The 19233-nt window shown below is 40.7% G+C and overlaps 1 protein-coding gene and 1 long non-coding RNA gene across 5 annotated transcripts in view; one reads left to right on the forward strand and one right to left on the reverse strand.

Annotated features, from left to right (window-relative positions):
- LOC135085817 (uncharacterized) overlaps positions 1–15913 on the forward strand; it is a 57570-nt gene extending 41657 nt beyond the window's left edge. The window contains exons 2-3 of the long non-coding RNA XR_010260223.1: positions 14522–14755; positions 15270–15913. This is a non-coding gene — a long non-coding RNA (uncharacterized LOC135085817). The remainder of the gene's footprint in view (positions 1–14521; positions 14756–15269) is intronic.
- Positions 1–19233, reverse strand: part of LOC135085799 (fasciclin-3) — a 220838-nt gene that overhangs the window by 55298 nt on the left and 146307 nt on the right. The gene's annotated exons all lie outside the window — the stretch shown is intronic.

A 19233-nucleotide genomic window follows, 5' to 3' on the forward strand; every position in this document is an offset into this window, starting at 1 on the left:
GATGACCTACTCATTTGTATTTACTCTGCTTATAAGCTGTCCAGTGGGATAGTTGACTTGCAGTTTTGTTCCAAAAATCCACGTGTTGGCGCGCTCACATACAAACCGCGCTCGGTGCGTTTCTATGAAGATGACCTACTCATTTGTATTTACTCTGCTTATAAGCTGTCCAGTGGGATAGTTGACTTGCAGTTTTGTTCCAAAAATCCACGTGTTGGCGCGCTCACATACAAACCGCGCTCGGTGCGTTTCTATGAAGATGACCTACTCATTTGTATTTACTCTGTTATGAGTGTCAATTTCGAGGGTCACCCATCCCAATTGGGGCCGCGTGATGCAGCGTCTAGCGAGGAGCATGATTAGTTAATCTATGATCTTTGTAATTGATCCGCCAATTGTCTCTGGTTCTCGCTTCTCACGCGCTGACGAAACCATAGACACGTTTCAAACAGTTTGAGTTTATTTTGAGGATTGTCTTTGATTAATATTTTTTCTTTCAAGTACCGCTTTGGCGATGTTTTCTTGAATAAAAAAAAATGGAATTGACGCCCGTATTCGAATAGAGCTCTGTGATTGGTTCGTGTGTCACCCTGTGTGTCCACGCGCACTGTGAGACCGCATAGTAATGTTTGTGAATACGGGCGTGAGTCCTCCTTTGAAGAAGTCGCGGTTAAAAATGAACTCTATTTGTAGCCAGAATTACATTAATACTTACAAACTCGCCAGGCTCTTAACAGAATTTATTTATTTACCTGTGAACAAAACAATTAAATATTAATAATGTACAATGAAAACTATCTTAACAGTACTCAACAGGACGCTTCCCCTGGGAATCGAACCCAGAACGCTCGAGTCGACAATAATCACTTCTTCGAACCCGCGTTCCTCGGACACCATTTGGGCTATTTTTACCCGACTGCGCCAGAAGAAGGGTTATTATAGCATAACTTGCTGCCCCGGCAAACTTCGAACCATCTCTCTATGTTCATAAGAAATTATAGCCACGATAGCCGAACGGTGAATGGGTCGGAGTGGCCGACTCGATCCGAGGAACGCGGGATCGAATCCCACCGCCGCTCGACTATTGTGGTGAGCCCACTCGTAACACAAGCTTATTTAGCTCAACACGAGGGGCTAACGGAACTATTAGTAATTTGTGCAGTGCAAATTGCTAATAATCTTTTTAAAAAATCCAGGATTCTAATAGTGAAAGAATTATTCAAATCGATCCAGTAGTTTCGTAGCCTATTCCCTCCAAACATACAAAAATAAAATTTCCTATATATAATATTAGTTGCATAATATAGACAGACAGATGTTAATTTCTTCATTGAAAGTGGATCGTGTTACAGCGGTGTGATCAAAGAAGTAAGAACATTTAAGAACAATAGCTAAGTTTCTCTCGCTTTCTTCGTATTACGAGCGGTTACATAATTGGACCTTTCACTGTGTAACAAGTGATGTATTTACATAAAGTACGTTAATAAATATAGGTATGATGTGTGGTTGTAATTGGGACGATTTTGTAGTAAATATTATAGATAGAAGTCAGCTGATATTATTCTTGATGGATGGATTCTGGTATGGCTCAAACTTAGAGTGCAAGTGTGGTTTTGTTCCCCAGTCGACGAAGCACATGATGTCGTGCCCTGCGTGCCCAAACAACTGCACGCAGGAAGATTTAATGAAGGCTACTGACAACGCCTCTCTTGTGGCGGAGTTTTGGGCTGACAGTAGGTTTGTTGTCGACACGACAAGAAGAAAAAGCTGATAAAATCTTATATCTATTAAAGCGAAAGGTCACTGACTGACTAACTCACTCATCACGAAATCTCAGAAACTACAAGTGCTAGAAGTCTCAAATTTTGCATGGGGGTTCCTTTTAGAACGTAGGTGCTCAATGAGACAGGATTTTCCAAAATTCAATCCCCAAGGAGGTAAAACGGGATCCACGCGTACGAAGTCGCGGGCGGCCGCTAGTATTATAATACTAGCGGCCGCCCGCGACTTCGTACGCGTGGATCCCGTTTTACCCCTTCATCTATCTTACGCGGTTTAGATTTTTTCATACAAATGTTTTTTCCCGCTAACTCCCGTTCCCGTTGGAATTTCGCAATATCCTGTTGTAACTAAGCTTTAAGTTTACTAAGGGACCTGCATGCCAAATTTCAAGCGTCTAACTTAAGCGGTTTAGATTTTTCATACAAAAGGATTTTCCCGGTAATTCCTGTTCCTGTGGGAATTTCGGGAATTCCTTTCTTAGTGCACCTCTACGGTACCTAAGCTACGTCCCTTATAAATTTCAAGTGCCTACGTTTAGCCGTTTAGGCTGTGCGTGGGTATGTCAGTGAGTCAGTCATACAAAAGGAATTTACCGCTAATTCCAGTTCCCGTGGGAATTTTGCAATATCCTGTTGTAACTAAGCTTTAAGTTTACTAAGGTACCTGCATGCCAAATTTTAAGCGTCTAACTTACGCGGTTTAGATTTTTTCATACAAATGTTTTTTCCCGCTAACTCCCGTTCCCGTGAGAATTTTGCAATATCCTGTTGTAACCAAGCTTTAAATTTACTAAGGTACCTGCATGCCAAATTTCAAGCGTCTATCTTACGTGGCTTAGATTTTTTCATACAAATGTTTTTTCTCGCAATTCCCGTTCCCGTAGGAATTTTGCAATATCCTGTTATAAATAAGCTTAAAGTTTACTAAGGTACCTGCTTGCCAAATTTCAAGCGTCTTACTTAAGCGGTTTAGATTTTTCATACAAAAAGATTTTCCCGCTAATGCCCGTTCCTGTGGGAATTCCTAAGTATCCTATAACCTGCCCAGGAGTATGAAGAATAATTGTACCAAGTTTCGTTAAAATCCGTCGAGTAGTTTTTGTTTCTATAAGGAACATACAGACAGACAGACAGACAGACAGACAGACAGACAGACAGACAGACAGACAGACAGACAAAAATTTTACTGATTGCATTTTTGGCATCAGTATCGATCACTAATCACCCCCTGATAGTTATTTTGAAAATATATTTCATGTACAGAATTGACCTCTCTACAGATTTATTATAAGTATAGATTAATAATGTTCTTCGTTTCAGCCAAATGACGTCCAAAGCTGGACAAAGGCCTCCCCCAAGGATCTCCATAACAACCGGTCCTGCGCTGCCTGCATCCAGGTTCTTACCGCGACCTTCACCAGATCGTCAGTCCACCTAGTGGGAAGCCTGCCCGTGCCCACGCTTCGTCTTCCAGCTGTCGAGAACTTTTCTGCCCCAACGGCCATCATCTCTAAAAGCTGTGCCCCGCCCACTGCCACTTGATCGTAGCAATTCTGCGGGCTATATCGGTCACTGGTTTCCCTGCGAATCTCCTCATTTCTGATTCGATCACGCAGGAAAACTCCGAGTACATTTTCTCACACAGCCCTGCCTATTTAAACTCCAAAGTATAACCTTACAGGCGTCGGTTTAAAACAAGCTCCGAACAAAACTTGGAGCGCCGTGTGTCGCTGCAGCGCTAAAAGGATTCCCTTGTACGACGTAGGGATGGGACAGCGCTGTCCCGGAGTTTGAGTCCCGCTTTATGTATTTAGGTCAGAATGGACGCGAATTCACAAAGCGCTGAAAGAATTCTCTTGTAGGACATATGGGTGAGACACTGACACTGTCCCGAACTTTAAGCCCGATTAATAAAATAGAACCTCAAACGACATGTATGACGACCAAAATGGACATGTAAGTATTGGGATTACAAACAATACGAGAAGTTCGACAGATTAATTTACAAGCAAGTAGAGTTAGATGAGATAGACGCGGTGAGGAAGACGGTGAACGGAATATGCATCGTGCGGTCCACACAACTTATGACCGCAGTCTGTGGAGGAACACTATATGAGATCGCGATCCTCATCAGTGAGGGACCGAGGAAGAAGAAGAGTTAGAAATTTGGCTGGACATAAAATCTGATGACTTTTACACAGTGCAAGCCATAATAATATTATATGGTCTTGTTTTGGCAACTTTTTACATGCAAATATTTTTTGGGAGACTGAGCATAATTTTATTCAAAAAGTCCCGGATAACGTCCCCTCACTAGTAGTTAGAAAACTCCATGAGCCTTTGTGCTGCACCCGGGCGCCGCTTATTACAGGAATCGCGTTAGACCCTTTAGCGGTAGGGTCACCAACCATGCGGACTTTAGCGGACATTTCCGCATTTAGCTACACTAGTTTTTGTCCCCGGTTTCGCCCGCGTAATTTTTCAAAGAAAGTTTGACCTACCGGATAAGAACTATCCTGTGCTTTTCCCTAGCTATCAAATATTTATCCATTCCATACATCCTTCCTCAAATGAAATAGTATAATTTTATTTTCAGAACAAATGTCACGATATTCAGGATGAGTCAGTATAAATTATGTTCTACCTTAGGTACCTACCTCAAAAACTTTCACATTTTTATGAGTAAGAAGAAAATTTATTCCAATATCCGGATATACCCATCTGGCCAGCGCGGGGAGTGAGACCAAATCCTCCATTTGCCACAGATAAATTGAAAGGGTCGTGCTCCTGCAATGGAGATTAACGCCCGTATTCTCAAATATTACTATGAGGTCTCACAGTGCGCGTAGACGCACAGGGTGACAGTTTCGTAACTGCTTCACTTAAGCAAGCATCGTTTGTGAATACGGGCGACAGAAATCTATGAAGATTTTAGTTCTTGAAAGTAGCCGCTGGGGGCGCTGTACAATCTGCCTTACATTTAATGTCATGTTTACGCAGTCGCTAGCGAGCACACCTAACGTAAACTCATGGCAAGCACACTGATGATGATGATGATTATGATGATGGTCCGGATATTTCCGTTCTTTGTAATTTTTTATGGTAACCCTATTCAAGAATCCGTAGGGAACACTCCTACTTTGTGAACTTCATGGGAACTTGTAACTTGTTCAAATTTTTCCATATTATTTGCATATTCTAACGTGTTACAAACCAAATAACTAGATTTGAGTAGAGTTCGATTCCCAGTGGGGGCAAAATTTTCTTCTCCACCCACAAGGTAGACCGACGACCTCATAAAGGTAGCAGGAAGGCGCTGGATGCAGGCCGCTACCAACCGTGCGGTGTGGAAATCATTGGGGGAGGCCTGTGTTCAGCAGTGAACGTCATGTGGCTGAAATGATGATAATGATGATGAAGGCTCTATGTCCGCCTAGCTAGTGACTAGCTAACACCATTTTATCAATAACAACAATATTAACAGCATTATTGTGTTCCGGCATTGGAGGTAAGATAGCCAGTTCCTCCGTGGTTGAAGATTCGGGTGAAGCTCGCTTCCACCTTCAGCCTAATCGCTGCTCAGGTGAGATGCAGGCTTAAGGGCTCCCCCATAAGTGGTTCAAAAAACTTTTTAATGGAATAAATTCAACCCAGTCCAGTTAATTGCGCACCTTGCTGGAATGCGACTCTCCCTTGCACTCTCCCCGCGTTCGGCTCGTTCGTACCAGAGCGTCGATGACGTCACGGCGCCAGGTGCCAGTTAACCCAACTGCGTTGATTAATTATTTTATCAATGACACATATATCAACACTAACTCCGTTGCCGCGTTGGTTATTATTGAAACGCGCTTGTGATTTTCTCATAGACTGACGTTTATTTAAAAGTAGACGGTTAGTCAAGAACTTACACTAGAGGGCACCACTATTATTTTGTTACACAGATTAAGTATAAACTTCAACACCCTCTCTTAACAAAATAACACTGTACTTATATCTAAGTGACTTTTACTGATAGGAATAAAATTTTACAAACAACAGTATTTAATTTATTTTACACTACATAATCCCATCATATCAATAAACTTGTAATGCTTGGTAGCACAAAGACCTTTAGTAAATATGTCAGCTGGCATGGAAGAAGTTGGCAAATAATTAATTTTAACTTTATTATTAGCGACACATTCTCTAGTAAAATGGTGTCGCACATCAATGTGCTTTGTTCGTTTATGGAATAACGGATTATAAGCTAATTTCAGAGAGCTTTGACTGTCAGTATATAAGCACAATGGTATGTCTTTATCAGAAGCATGTAGTTCTAACATAATATTCTTTAGGTAAATCGCTTCTTTGCATGCCTCTGATAAAGCCATGTACTCAGCCTCTGTACTAGACAGGGCCACTGTTCGCTGTTTGCGAGATTCATAACTTACAATACATCCTGATAACACAAAACAATAACCCGTGTAAGATCTTCTATCTATATTGCAAGTTGCCCAGTCTGCATCTACAAAACCTTGTAATTCTTTATTATTTTTTATAAATTTTAACCCAAAATTTTTAGTCTTTTGCAAATATCTTAATAATCTTTTTAAGTGATTCCAATGACTTTCGTTAAAGCATGTATTATATTGGCTCAAAAAACTGACACTATAGGAAATATCAGGGCGTGTAAGTACTGACAAATACATAAGTGATCCAACTAACTGTTGATAAGGAAAAGTTTCAGTACAATCTTTAGTAGCTTTTTCTAATTTTAAGTTCACTTCTATTGGTGTATCTATAGTTTTACAATCAAGCATGTTAAATCTTTTTAAAATATTGTTCACAAATTGTTCTTGATCCAAAGTTACACAGTTATTTTTAACATTTACATTCATACCAAGACAATTTTTTATCTGTCCTAAATCTTTAATTTTATATTCAGACTCTAAAACTCTTTTCAAATCTTTGTAGGTTTTATCACAATTATAGAAGACAAAAAAATCGTCTACAAATAAAGCTACAAAAACTTTAACATTTTCATGACTTTTTATAAATAAACAGGGTTCATATTTGGACTTTTGGAAACCCAATTTCAACAAACTTGATTCTACCTTTATGTACCAGGCTCTGGCTGACTGTTTCAGCCCGTAGATTGCCTTTTTTAACTTCAAAACTTTATTCTGACAATTTACAAAATTTGAATTTTCTGGTATTTCCATAAATACACATTCATCAATATCACCATTAAGAAAAGCTGTTGGCACATCCAAATGATTCATTTTCAGATTAAATTGTACACTCAAAGCAAAAAGTAATCTTAAAGTTGAGTAACGTAAAACAGGAGCAAAAGTTTCATTAAAATCAGTACCTTTGATTTGTGTGAAGCCCTTGGCGACAAGACGAGCTCTGTAGCGCACATTACCTTGGTCATCACACTTCTTTTTGAAAACCCATTTATTTTGAACTACTGTGCCTTCACTGGGTCTGTCCACTAATTCCCAAGATTTATTGTCCTCGAACGACTTTAGTTCATTTTGCATAGCACTACACCACTGAACCTTTTCAGGTCCTTGAAGAGCGTCCTGGAGAGATATTTGTTCACTGGAGGGGTCCTCAACACAAATGTTCGCGAAACCGTACCTATCTGGCGCACGACGAACACGTTTACCATGTTGAATGTCAGCATGGCTCGATGAAGTGGATATTAAGTCATCTGCTGTCAAGCATTCACTGAAATCTTCATCCTGGTCACTTGATGATGATGTTTCACTCAGGATATACGTAGGGTCATGTTCGGTGGTTGTCTCCTCAGTGCTCACCTCACTCTCCTCTTCTACTGCTTCTCCTGCTGGCTCCCTCTCTTCAACCATAATCTCTGTTCTGTCATTCCTTGGTTTCTCCATCACAACAACATCTCTTGCGACAGTTATTTTGTGAGTCTTTTCATTGTATAGTCTGTACCCTTTCACATTTTCAGAATACCCAACAAGTCTTAGCATTTCAGATTTCTTATCCCATTTTTCACGTCTCACTTTGGGAATGTGGGTCATCACTTGACTTCCAAAGACTCTGATATGGTTGAGATTAGGCTTTCTGCCATTCCACACTTCATAAGGTGTTTTGTTGTTGTCCAGTCCAGCTGCTGGTGACCTGTTTTTGAGGTACACCGCTGTATTTACAGCTTCTGCCCACAATTGTTTATCAAATGAAGCCTCAAATAAAAGACAGCGTGCTTTTTCTACAATTGATCTATTGTACCTTTCACACAACCCATTTTGCTCAGGTGTGTAGGCAACTGTCTTCTGGTGAATAATGCCGTTTCTTTTCAAGTAGTTTTCCATTTCTACTGAACAGAATTCACCACCATTATCTGATCTGAGTATTTTTATCCTCTCTGAGTGTTGATTCTCAACTTGCTCTTTAAATTCTCTAAAATACTTGAATGCTTCATTCTTTTCCTTCAGGAAATAAACAAAACACATGCGGCTGAAGTCATCGACAAATAACAGGTAATATCTTGCTGAACCAAGTGATTTCTTTTCCATTGGTCCACACAAGTCAGTGTGAACCACTTCTAGGACTTTGCTACTTGTGCTGGAGCTGAGGGGAAAGGGCAGCCTCGCTTGTTTACCCTCGCAACATACTACACAATTTGATTTGCTCTTATCACACTTTTCTTGGTAAGATACACCTTCAACTGCACCTTTCTTCATCTTCTCAAGGTCTCTCATGTTTATATGACCTAATCTTCTATGCCATGTATCACAAGTGGTCTGCACTGCCGCTGCTAATAGTTGCTCTGACTTCTCAATGTTTAATCTGTACACATCATTCTCCAGGCTTGCTTCACCAATACATATGTTCTGAGCGTTGTAAATGTAACATCCTCTCTTGTTAAAGGATATTCTGTTACCATTTGCAATCATTCTGCTCACTGATAATAAGTTTGTGGTGAGCGTGGGGATGCACAAAACATTTTTGACTTCTACCTTGTGCGTCGTTCCATTGACTTGCGTGGTTAACTGAAGATCTCCTGAGCACAACACTGGTACTTTCGTGCGGTCAGCGACGATAATCTCCTTAATTTTCGGTTCATTAGATATGTTTGTCAACAAACTTTTGTCTGACACCATGTGAGCGCTCGCGCCTGAGTCGACGTACCAGTCGTTTTGGTTAAACTCGCGCGTAATAAAAACTGCACTCAACACATTCGCGTTCGAACTTGATTTCTGTCTGTCTTTCTGTAATAGGCGGCACTGGCTTTTAAAATGGCCAATCTTTTTGCAGTGATAGCAACGAATTTGCTTTTTCTCGTTTTGGTTGACATTTCCACTGACAGATGGGAGTGTTCCATTATTGCTATTTCCGCTACCGTGTCGCCCTTGCGCCTGTAGAGGGTGCTTCGGAGCTTGTGCAATAAGCGCGCCTTCCGACTTAACCTCAAAGTCCGAACTCATGTCTAATAACTTGGTTTTTATAGCATCAGCACTGATTTTTAGCCCAGAATGCTCGATGGCCATTATCATGGGACTAAATCTCTCGGGAAGTCCCGCCAGTAGCAACGAGCCGACCCACTCATCATTGATTTCGAAACCCGTTCCACTTAATCTTTGTGCAGTTTCCACGAGCTGGTTCACGTAGCTGGTCATCGAATCGCAATTCTCCATTCGTATTGAAATAAGGCTTCTTAGAAGAGTAATCTTGCGTGTGAAACCAGAATCGTCGAATAACGATTTCAATTTATTCCACAAAGCTTGAACTGTGGCTTCGCTCTTGATGTGGACATATAATGATGGGTCGATCGTCATTATAATCTTTGCCCTGGCCTTCTTGTTCTCCGACTCCGACAAACCCGCCGCGTCGTTCACGTCCACGCCTTCAAGTATCATGAAGTTCTCCACGGCAAAAGCCCAATCGTCATAGTTTTCTCTTCCCTTCAATTTGGGGACGTTCACTGCGTAGTTTCCCGACATTTTTAACACTGATACTATAAAATTCACACCGAAATACTATTAAATCGTGGCCTGGGCCCATAACCTATTGAAACGCGCTTGTGATTTTCTCATAGACTGACGTTTATTTAAAAGTAGACGGTTAGTCAAGAACTTACACTAGAGGGCACCACTATTATTTTGTTACACAGATTAAGTATAAACTTCAACTAAACTTTGCTAAAAGCAAGAGAAAGTCTTATAAAAATAAAGTACTAAGAATACTTATAATAAAAACAGTAAACACATTTCTTCAATGTTTAAGTAGTTTAAACATATTATAACACTGCACACGCAAAGTGTAGCACACCTAGTGACCCCACACGTTCATAATAACCTATACTAATATTATAAATGCGAAAGTAACTCTGTCTGTCTGTCTCACTTTCACGATTAAACCACTGAACCGATTTTGATGAAATTTGGTATAGAGATAGTTTGAGTCCCGGGAAAGGACATAGGATAGTTTTTATCCCGGTTTTTGAAACAGGGACGCGTGCGATAAAGTTTTTCTGTGACAGACAAAATTCCACGCGGGCGAAACCGCGGGCGGAAAGCTAATTATTATTATGACAAAGAATGCGGTGTCAACTAAATAAGTGTGTCAGTGGATCATTATGATATTTGTAATGAAGGCATTTTTATGGGAGTATCAGTTGCAGGCATTTTAGTGGGTTTTTTATGGGTATTGATATTGTTTTGTGAAAGTGGTGTCGTATTTTTGTTGTTATGAATTGAAATAAAATTTGCGAGATTGTAATTGAAGCCGAGAATGATATTGCTTGTTTAATTAGAGCAATGATTGGTAGAAACTTTCACATCCTTTAAAGTTTATAATAAACTGTTCACCATTAAATGTCTTGCCCATAAAGTTTCAGTGATAACCACGGAGCGGAAGACGTAATGTAGGAAAACTTAATCCCACTCGATGGACCGACGATCTGGTTGTGAAGGTAGCGGGAAGCGACTGGATGCAGGCAGTGCAGGACAGGTCTTTTTTTTTATGTGACAGGAGGCAAACGAGCAGACGGATCACCTGAGATCATTGTGGAAATAATTAGGAGAGGCCTTTTTCCAGCAGTGGACGTCACTTGGTTGGAAACAACGAATTCTAAATTAACGAAAATTAATGCTTTTTATTAAGGCTGAGTTGCACCACCTAACTTTGACGCTAATTATAACGATAAACGATGTTTTTTGCATGAAGTTTCAAAGTTTGATAGATTTTTGACATTTGTTTTAAAGTAAGATGGTGAAACAATCAAAGGAGATTACTCGTAAAGCTGAAGAGTTTGTTTGTAGAACACGCTATTATCTCAGAAATCCTACACTGTCCTATTTCTAGTATATCTATGTACTTAACTACTCATATGCCTTTTAACTATCATGTTCTTTCCCGCAAAATTAGGAGTTACCGTACAAAGTTGCTTTTACTCGTAGCTTCAACAAAGAAAGCTCTATGTCCGGGAGCTTTGCTAATTGAGAGGGAGTATGTGCCACAGGGATAGAGCTTTTGTACTGGATGAGGCTCTATTTTTATTATTTACTAGTTGTCCCGGCTGTCTAATGACAGTTTAACTTTCCCCCGGGACAAACTTGACCTTCATTGGTTGGGTTTTTATGGCGGTCAAGCTGTAAATCCTGGCTACACAGGAGTTGCAGTGGTGGGAACGAGAGGTGGGAATAGTCCCGTAGCTGTCCCGGCGAACTTCATACCGCCAATAACAAGGTGTCTTAACTTGTCTGTCGTCGGCCGATCGTTGAAATGGCCACATCATGATGTGCCCGGGCAAATCGTAAAACGCCGACACTGCATGATCTGCCCTGATAGGTACTACTTAGCCTGGTGGTCACCGACTTTTAGTTGGCCGATAGTTGGGCCCGATTCTAATTTGTATGAAGAATCGCCCGATACCAAATCGGTGTAATGTGTGCACTTTCATATGTCCACTGATTAGCAGCCAGACCCAACTATCGGCCAACTAAAAGGCAGTGGTCTGCGCCTAGGTTTAAGGAGATCCTGAAGAACCTGCAATTAAGATGGATAGATTTTTGTCCCACTAAAGGGTGGCCTTAAGCGTTTCAGCTCATAATGACAACTTCTCAAAATGACAACCGGGACGCAAAATATCCACTTCTCGGAATGACAACTTCTTAAAATGTCAACTTCGCTAAAAGACAACTCCTCATAATGTCTATTTCTCACTATAACAAATTCGCATTTGGACAACTTCGCATAATGTCAACTACTTGTTGATATTTTATTTTCATTATTTCTAGAGTTCTAGTTCTTCTAAAGTTGTCATTATGCGAAGTTGACCAAATGCGAATTTGTCATAGTGAGAAATAGACATTATGAGAAGTTGTCTTTTAACGAAGTTGACATTTTAAGAAGTTGTCATTCCGAGAAGTGGACATTTTGCGTCCCGGTTGTCATTTTGAGAAGTTGTCATTATGAGCTGAAACGGCCTTAAGTGGATAGTAACAAAATCAAGGTTCAAAAACTCTTTTTAGAGTCAGTTTATAAATCACATCCAGAACGTTATGTCCCCGCCACCACACCTCGTCCCACACCTGCGGGCGCGCCTTTCAGTTTCACACTGATGTCATTCGCACGCACACAATAATATCCTGACGGTTTCAATTAACCACTTTTTAGGGTAATGGTTTTGACAGGTTCAATTTGTTACAGATAATAGGACCTTCCTTCACAAAGACAGGCAGTTATTCATGTTGTTTGTTTTACAGATCTTGTGTCTTTTCTAAATCATTTTTTGAGAACATGGGTTTACATAAAGTAGAAGTTTATTTTTATCCACTACATGTACCGAAAAACGCCGCGTGGGACGTCCCACAATGTGGACTTATGACGTCACAAAGGTAACAGGAAGGCGCTGGATGCAAGCCGCTACCAACCGGGCGATTGTGGAAATCATTGGGGGAGGCCTATGTTCAGCAGTGGACGTCCTGTGGTTGAGATGATGATGATGATGATCCCCACTCTTCTCGTGGATATCGTAAGAGATTAATATTCAGCGCAGCCTGAGTATTTTCAGGCAGCATTAGCTGAGCCACCTCCAATTGCTTCCATAAACTATGTATGTATGTCAATCGACACCAGCTCTCTCCAACCCATCAGGCCAACGTGGGGAATTTAGGCTAAATCCCTCATTTTCCTTCGGTAAATGATTTCCACATTGCCCGGTTGGTAGCGGCCTGCATCCGTCTATCCTACTAATATTATAAATGCGAATGTAACTCTGTCTGTCTGTCTGTCTCACTTTTACGCCTAAACCACAAAACCGATTTTGATGAAATTTGGCATAGAGATAGTTTTTATCCCGGTTTTTGAAACAGGGACGCGCGCGATAAAGTTTTTCTGTGACAGACAAAATTCCACGGGGACGAAGCCGCGGGCGGAAAGCTAGTTGTTTATAACCCAAAATAACATATAGGCTATAATTTATGACGATCTGTGACAAACTAAATTTCACGCGGGTGAAGCCGCAGGGAAAAGCTAGTGTATGTATAATGTGAGACTTTTTATACAAATACGAGTACATGCGAAGTCGCGAGTAAAAGCTCTACAGCAATAACCAACGTGCAATCCACGCCCGTGTGAAAACAAAATGGCGCACAGTATATTATTCTATTAAATTAGTAACTACGATGACGTAATATGGTGTATTATTGTTGAACCAGAGTTCCCTTTTAACGGGGTCGTATAAACTTTTTTTCCTGTTTTCTTTTGTATGAGCTTTCAAGTTTCTAGTAACTTTTTCAAATGATATTACGTTGATTTTCGGTAAATTCTTTTCCGGGGTTCCGTTCTTTGAATGCCTTGTTCGTTATTACAACAATTATTGCAATCGGTAGTTGTAATAGTTAGCATATAAATTAGTAAGATTATGTAAAAGGTAGCAGGAAGGCGCTGGATGCAGGCCGCTACAACCGTGCGATGTGGAAGTCATTGGGGGAGGCCTATGTTCTGCAGTGGACGTCCTGTGGCTGAAATGATAATGATGATGTAAATGTTTGTCTCAAAAACAATGAGTCATGTCCATGTAAAGTTTCTTTAAGCATTTGGCGATTTGTAAGAACTAATTTAAGTACTCTGAACAAAAAAAGATGTTTTTGATTTTGTTGTGTTGTCGATTTATTTAAAACAATAAAATCACCAACCTTAATAGTATTCAGTGTAGAAATAACAATGTTCTCACAAAGGTACTTTAATCCTGCTTAGGCAAACTTATCCTTAAAGGGACATAGCCTGTATAAAAGATTGGTTTCCAAATACAATTTTTACACAGTCGATCGCACAACAGCCTATTAATTTGTGTCGCAAAATTGCCTTTATTCCTACAACATAAGGCCCAATATGTATAACTAGAATTGCGGTCCACTAACGATATTCATAGACCCACCTTTTTCCTTCAAAAACAAAGAAAATGTAATTCTTATGCATAACTAGGTCGGACACGTTCCCAAGAGCCTTCGGTATCGACAAAAGTTGCAAATATGGAAAGCACTCAGGTTTATAAAGCTAGCAATATTGGTAGAAAAGTTTTATAAAATGTGACAGGACGTCCCGTTTCTCTACGGGACTATTCCCACCTCTCGTTCCCACCTGCAACTCCTGTGTAGCCAGGATCTCGGCTTGACTGCCAATAACCCAACCAGTGAAGGTCAGGTTTGTCCCGGGAGAAAGTTAAACTGGCATTGGACCCGCAACAAAATTAATCAGAAGAACATAGGAGAAGTTCGAAGCTCAGAATACGGAACAAACCAGAAACCGTCAACGGGCGTAAATGTGTATTCATATAAATTACTCCAAATCGCACTAATTTGACTTTAGAGCAATTAGTCAATGGCCGGCGCGCGCATTGTTTACATATCCGTCAGATTGACACTTTATAATTAAATTATGCCGTCTTGTGCCGTTCCAACATGTAAGAATGCTACTGGAATTACGAAGAAAGTGCATGGGATCATGTTTTATCCGTAAGTAGCACATTTCCAATTCATTTAAATTAAATAATAATTTTCAAAAAAAATCACGGTTATATTTTGTAAGTGTTGCCACAGGTCAACGGAATATTTTACCCTACTTTTTTATATTGAATTACATTTGTCTATAAAAAATTCACGCGTTAATTTTGTTAGCGTTACCACAGAATAATGGAATATTTTCCCCATCCTTTTTGTTTTAATTAGTTTTTAGTGTAATTTCATCCATGACATGACAACCTGATTAATTAAATTATAAGTGCCACTTGTGGTCTAAACTGAATAAATATTTTTGATTTTGATTTGATTTTAATATATTGAATTAATTTATAATATTACTCCCTAATAATGAGGAGATAATAAATTACTATCGTGAATTTCATACTTTCCCATTTATTCAAAAGTAAGGCATTGGTATCAACAGATCAGCAGCAGCAATATTTGTATATTTAATAATAATTTTAAGTAATTAATTATTGCTTACATACTTACTCTGATTTTCTTTCAGGATACACAGCCAGAGTTGCCTCGCAATCAAATTCAAGTATTGGTGATGTTTTTGATTTGGATTCTGTTTTTGACTCCAAGAAAAGTTAAACTAAAAGCACTACTGCGCCGTAAACAAATGTTTTGTTGTCGATATGTTTACATAATAAAGAACCTTAAGTTTCTTTTTTGTTTTACTTGGCATTCTAAAATTTATATTCGACTTTTGTAATTGACTTTTAAATAACATATTATACCTACATATAGTATATTACACTATTTAATAGAAATAAATAATCATCTACACTTAGTTACTTCGGAGTAAAAATTAAATTCATAGGTAGGTAGGTACTATCTATGCCTATGGCCAGTCATGTCGTCTCGTTCTATCGCAAAGAATCACCATTTGATAAGAGAGATTTTTGCTCTCGAAAAACGGAAATGGATAGTTAACACTGTGGCCGTGTGTACTTATTTCACTTACTTATTTTTTACTTGTTTAACATCTCTTTAAAAAATTACATAATTTTACCCCAAAAATGGGGGTGTCACACGGCGCTAGTAACACTAAAGGGGGTAGAGGGGCGCGGGAGGGGAAGTATTTTGGACACAAGTTGCCGCGTAGAAATGTTATCGAACACTCCTTCTGGTTTGTTCTGTATTCTGAGGTTCGAAGTTAAGGTTCGGACCACGAGCCGGAAGACGTAGCGTGGGCAGGCCTCCCACTAGGTGGACCGACGATCTGGTGAAGGTCGCGGGAGGTGCCTGGATGCGAGCGGCGCAGGGCTGGTCTTTGTGGCAATCCTTGGGGGAGGCCTTTGTCCAGCAGTGGTCGTCTTTCGGCTGAAACGAACGAACTATGAAGTCACACAGTGCGCGTGGACGCACACACAGGCTGACACACGAACCAATCTCAGAGCTCTATTCAAAGCTGTTTTCGATTTGCTGCTTCACTTAAGCAAGCATCGTTTGTGAACTTTTTGAATACGGGCGTAATAGTCTGCAGTCTTTATTTTATGTGACAGGAGGCAAAAGGGCAGACGGATCACCTGATGGTAAGTGATTACCGTCGCCCATAGACACCCGCAGACCCAGGGGCGTTACAGGTGCGTTGCCGGCCTTTAAGGTGAAGATACGCTCTCTTCTTGAAAGCTTGCAGGTCGTACCGTATCTACGGGGTTCTTAATGTCATGGTGACAGACAGACACGTGCGTGATATTAAAGGTTCCATCAAAGTAACGGGACCCTAACGACATGTAAACCACCGTCATGCGAGCAGCCTTTATTAAATACGTGGACGAATTAGCCTAATTAATCTGTTCCCTTAACTGCCTACGCAGTGGAAAAAGAAACAGTGCTAGCACTACGAACAAAGATAACATAATGTCTCTCAATTTTGATTGCCCGTACAAAGTACGCCTTCCCAAGTTTGTGTCACGCGGACCGTCCGGTGCGGACCCGCTCCAATCTGTATGAACTTCTAGGGAGCGTTTTAGAGTAATGCGGTCCGGAGGAACCGCTCCGCTCCCTAGCAGTTCATACAAATCGGCTGTGCAGAGCGATCCGCACTGACAGTCCGCGTGACACTAAAACCAGCCTTGGGAAGGCGTACTTTGTACGAGCAATCAAAATTGAGAGACATTGTTGTTTTTTTCGCAGTGATAGCACCAACCCGTCTGGCCAGCGTGGGGAGTGTAGGCCAAATCCTCCATTTGCTTCTGGTCAATTAGAGAGGGTCGTGCTCCTGCAGTGGATACTAAATGACCTGATGATGATGATGACATGTAAGTACTAAAAAATCTAAATATTATAACTCAAAGGTGACTGACTGACTGATTGACAGACTGACTGACATTGTGATTTATCAACGCACATCCCAAACCACTGGACGGATTGGGCTGAAAAGCATGCAGGTAGATGTTATGACGTAGGCATCCGCTAATAAAGGATTTTACGAAGCTCCACCCCTAAGGGGGTAAAGCGGGATCCACGCGTACGAAGTCGCGGGCGGCCGCTAGTATCACATAAAGGTATATTATACCTGTCTAAGCCTGCTGTGTCCCACTTCTGTTATGTTTCCATCATAAAAGACGTGCCAAAAGTGACAAGGCTCCTGTTACAACCCTTTGCTTAGTGATGCGTCGACTGAACTTATTTTGGGACGGGACGAAGTTCTCTACCATACTTCATTAAGGTTTTAAACAGCTACATACTTATTACAGAATACAATTTTTTTGTTTTTGATGTTAGGTGAGATGCAGAGGATGGTACATATCGGCGCTGTAAGTGCCTATCTAGAAGCATAGCTCAATGCACTCTATCAAGTCTTTTTTTAAACAAACAAAAACTAGAATGAGATCAGTTCAAACACATACATAATTTATGTACCTTCGCAATTTTATTCTATTCAAGTTAAACTTACTGAGAGGTGACTGAGTTTCTTGCGCTGCTTCTTCTCAGCATTAGCCCATTTATTGTCCCAAAACAGTAGCAGGGTTAAAGTAAAATATGGGACGTGTTCACGTGTAAAAGCGATTTTTAAAAGCCTATAAATGACTTTATGGCTTTATGACTTCAATTATACCCTGGAGGGTTAACAAATCGGGACGTCCCTCTCAAAAACAATGGCGGCCATTTTGTAATTATGACAGCTCAGATGGCGTCCGATAACGAATGTCATTTTAGTCTGTAACTCGGTCACTAGGCGTCGCATGGGCGCGCCATATTAAGGCTCGCATGTATAGAGTAATTAATTGTTTTTAATTCCACACTAAATGGGTCACAGGAAAGATGGATGTTAGCCGACTGCGAATAAAAAGGTTTTTGTTTTTGTTTTATGTAATGGTGTGTTTCTAAACGAAGAGGCTCCTTGGCTCCTGGATTTTCGATGACCATTTCCCGTTTTTGCAACATTTTTCTTTACTTCTCCGCCCCACTGGCTGTAGGGTAATGTTATTAGCCCAAAGCCTTCCTCGATAAATGGGCTATCCAACACACTTTGAATGCAGTTCTATTTCTTTTCCTAAATTAAGAAATATTTCCTTTGAGTAAAATTTTCTATCTACAGTATTAAGAGTACTTTCCCTCCCGGTGGCATTACAAAATTGCACCCTGTATTTATAAAAGCAAAAGGTCACTGATTCACTGACTCCTTCACTCATCAACGAAATCTGAGAAACTACAAGTGCTAGGATTCTCATGGGGGTTCCTTTTAGAACGTAGGTGCTCACTAAGACAGGATATTGTAAATTTCAACCCCTAAGGAGATAAAACGTGATCCACGCGTACGAAGTCGCGGGCAGCCGCTAGTATTAGTATAGATTGACAAATGTGCTGTCTCTACATGGAATGTTAAGTTCGTTTTTGCACCCAATTCAACGGAGTGCGAACGCTTACCACGCCTGCAGACAACGCCCCTCGTAAAATGTGTTTTAGCGCTTCCATCACGCGAGCTATAATATGGGAACACTGCCCCGAATCATATCTTTTCCTAATGGTTACTAAACCTTTGTTGGTCACCTGTCATCCGCTTTGCACTGGAGGAAAGTCGAACCTTAACTTCGAACTCCTCCTATGTTCTTCTGATTAATTTCGTTGCGGGTCCAATGACAGTTTAACATTCCCCGGGACAAACGTGGCCTTCACTGGTTGGGTTATTGGCGGTCAAGCTGCAGATCCTGGCTACACAGGAGTTGCAGCGGTGCGACGAAAAGTGGGAATAGTCCCGTGCCCTGAGTCCCAATTTGGTCGTTTCAACCAGACGTCCACTGCTGGACAAAGACTTGTAACTTGCAAGGATTTCCACAGCAACCGTTCATGCGCTGCCCTCATCCAAATGCTTGCTTTGGGGCAGAAATATTCTAGAGCATTGGTTCCCAAACTTATTTGAGACGCATTTCGACCATACGAAAAATTCCGCGCCCTCCCTCCTCCAGTCAAGATTATTTATTGGTCGTATCGAGCAGTCTGGAATGCATTCTCTCAGC

This window comes from Ostrinia nubilalis, chromosome 29, assembly GCF_963855985.1.
Source record: "Ostrinia nubilalis chromosome 29, ilOstNubi1.1, whole genome shotgun sequence".
Taxonomy (NCBI): Eukaryota; Metazoa; Arthropoda; class Insecta; order Lepidoptera; family Crambidae; genus Ostrinia; species Ostrinia nubilalis.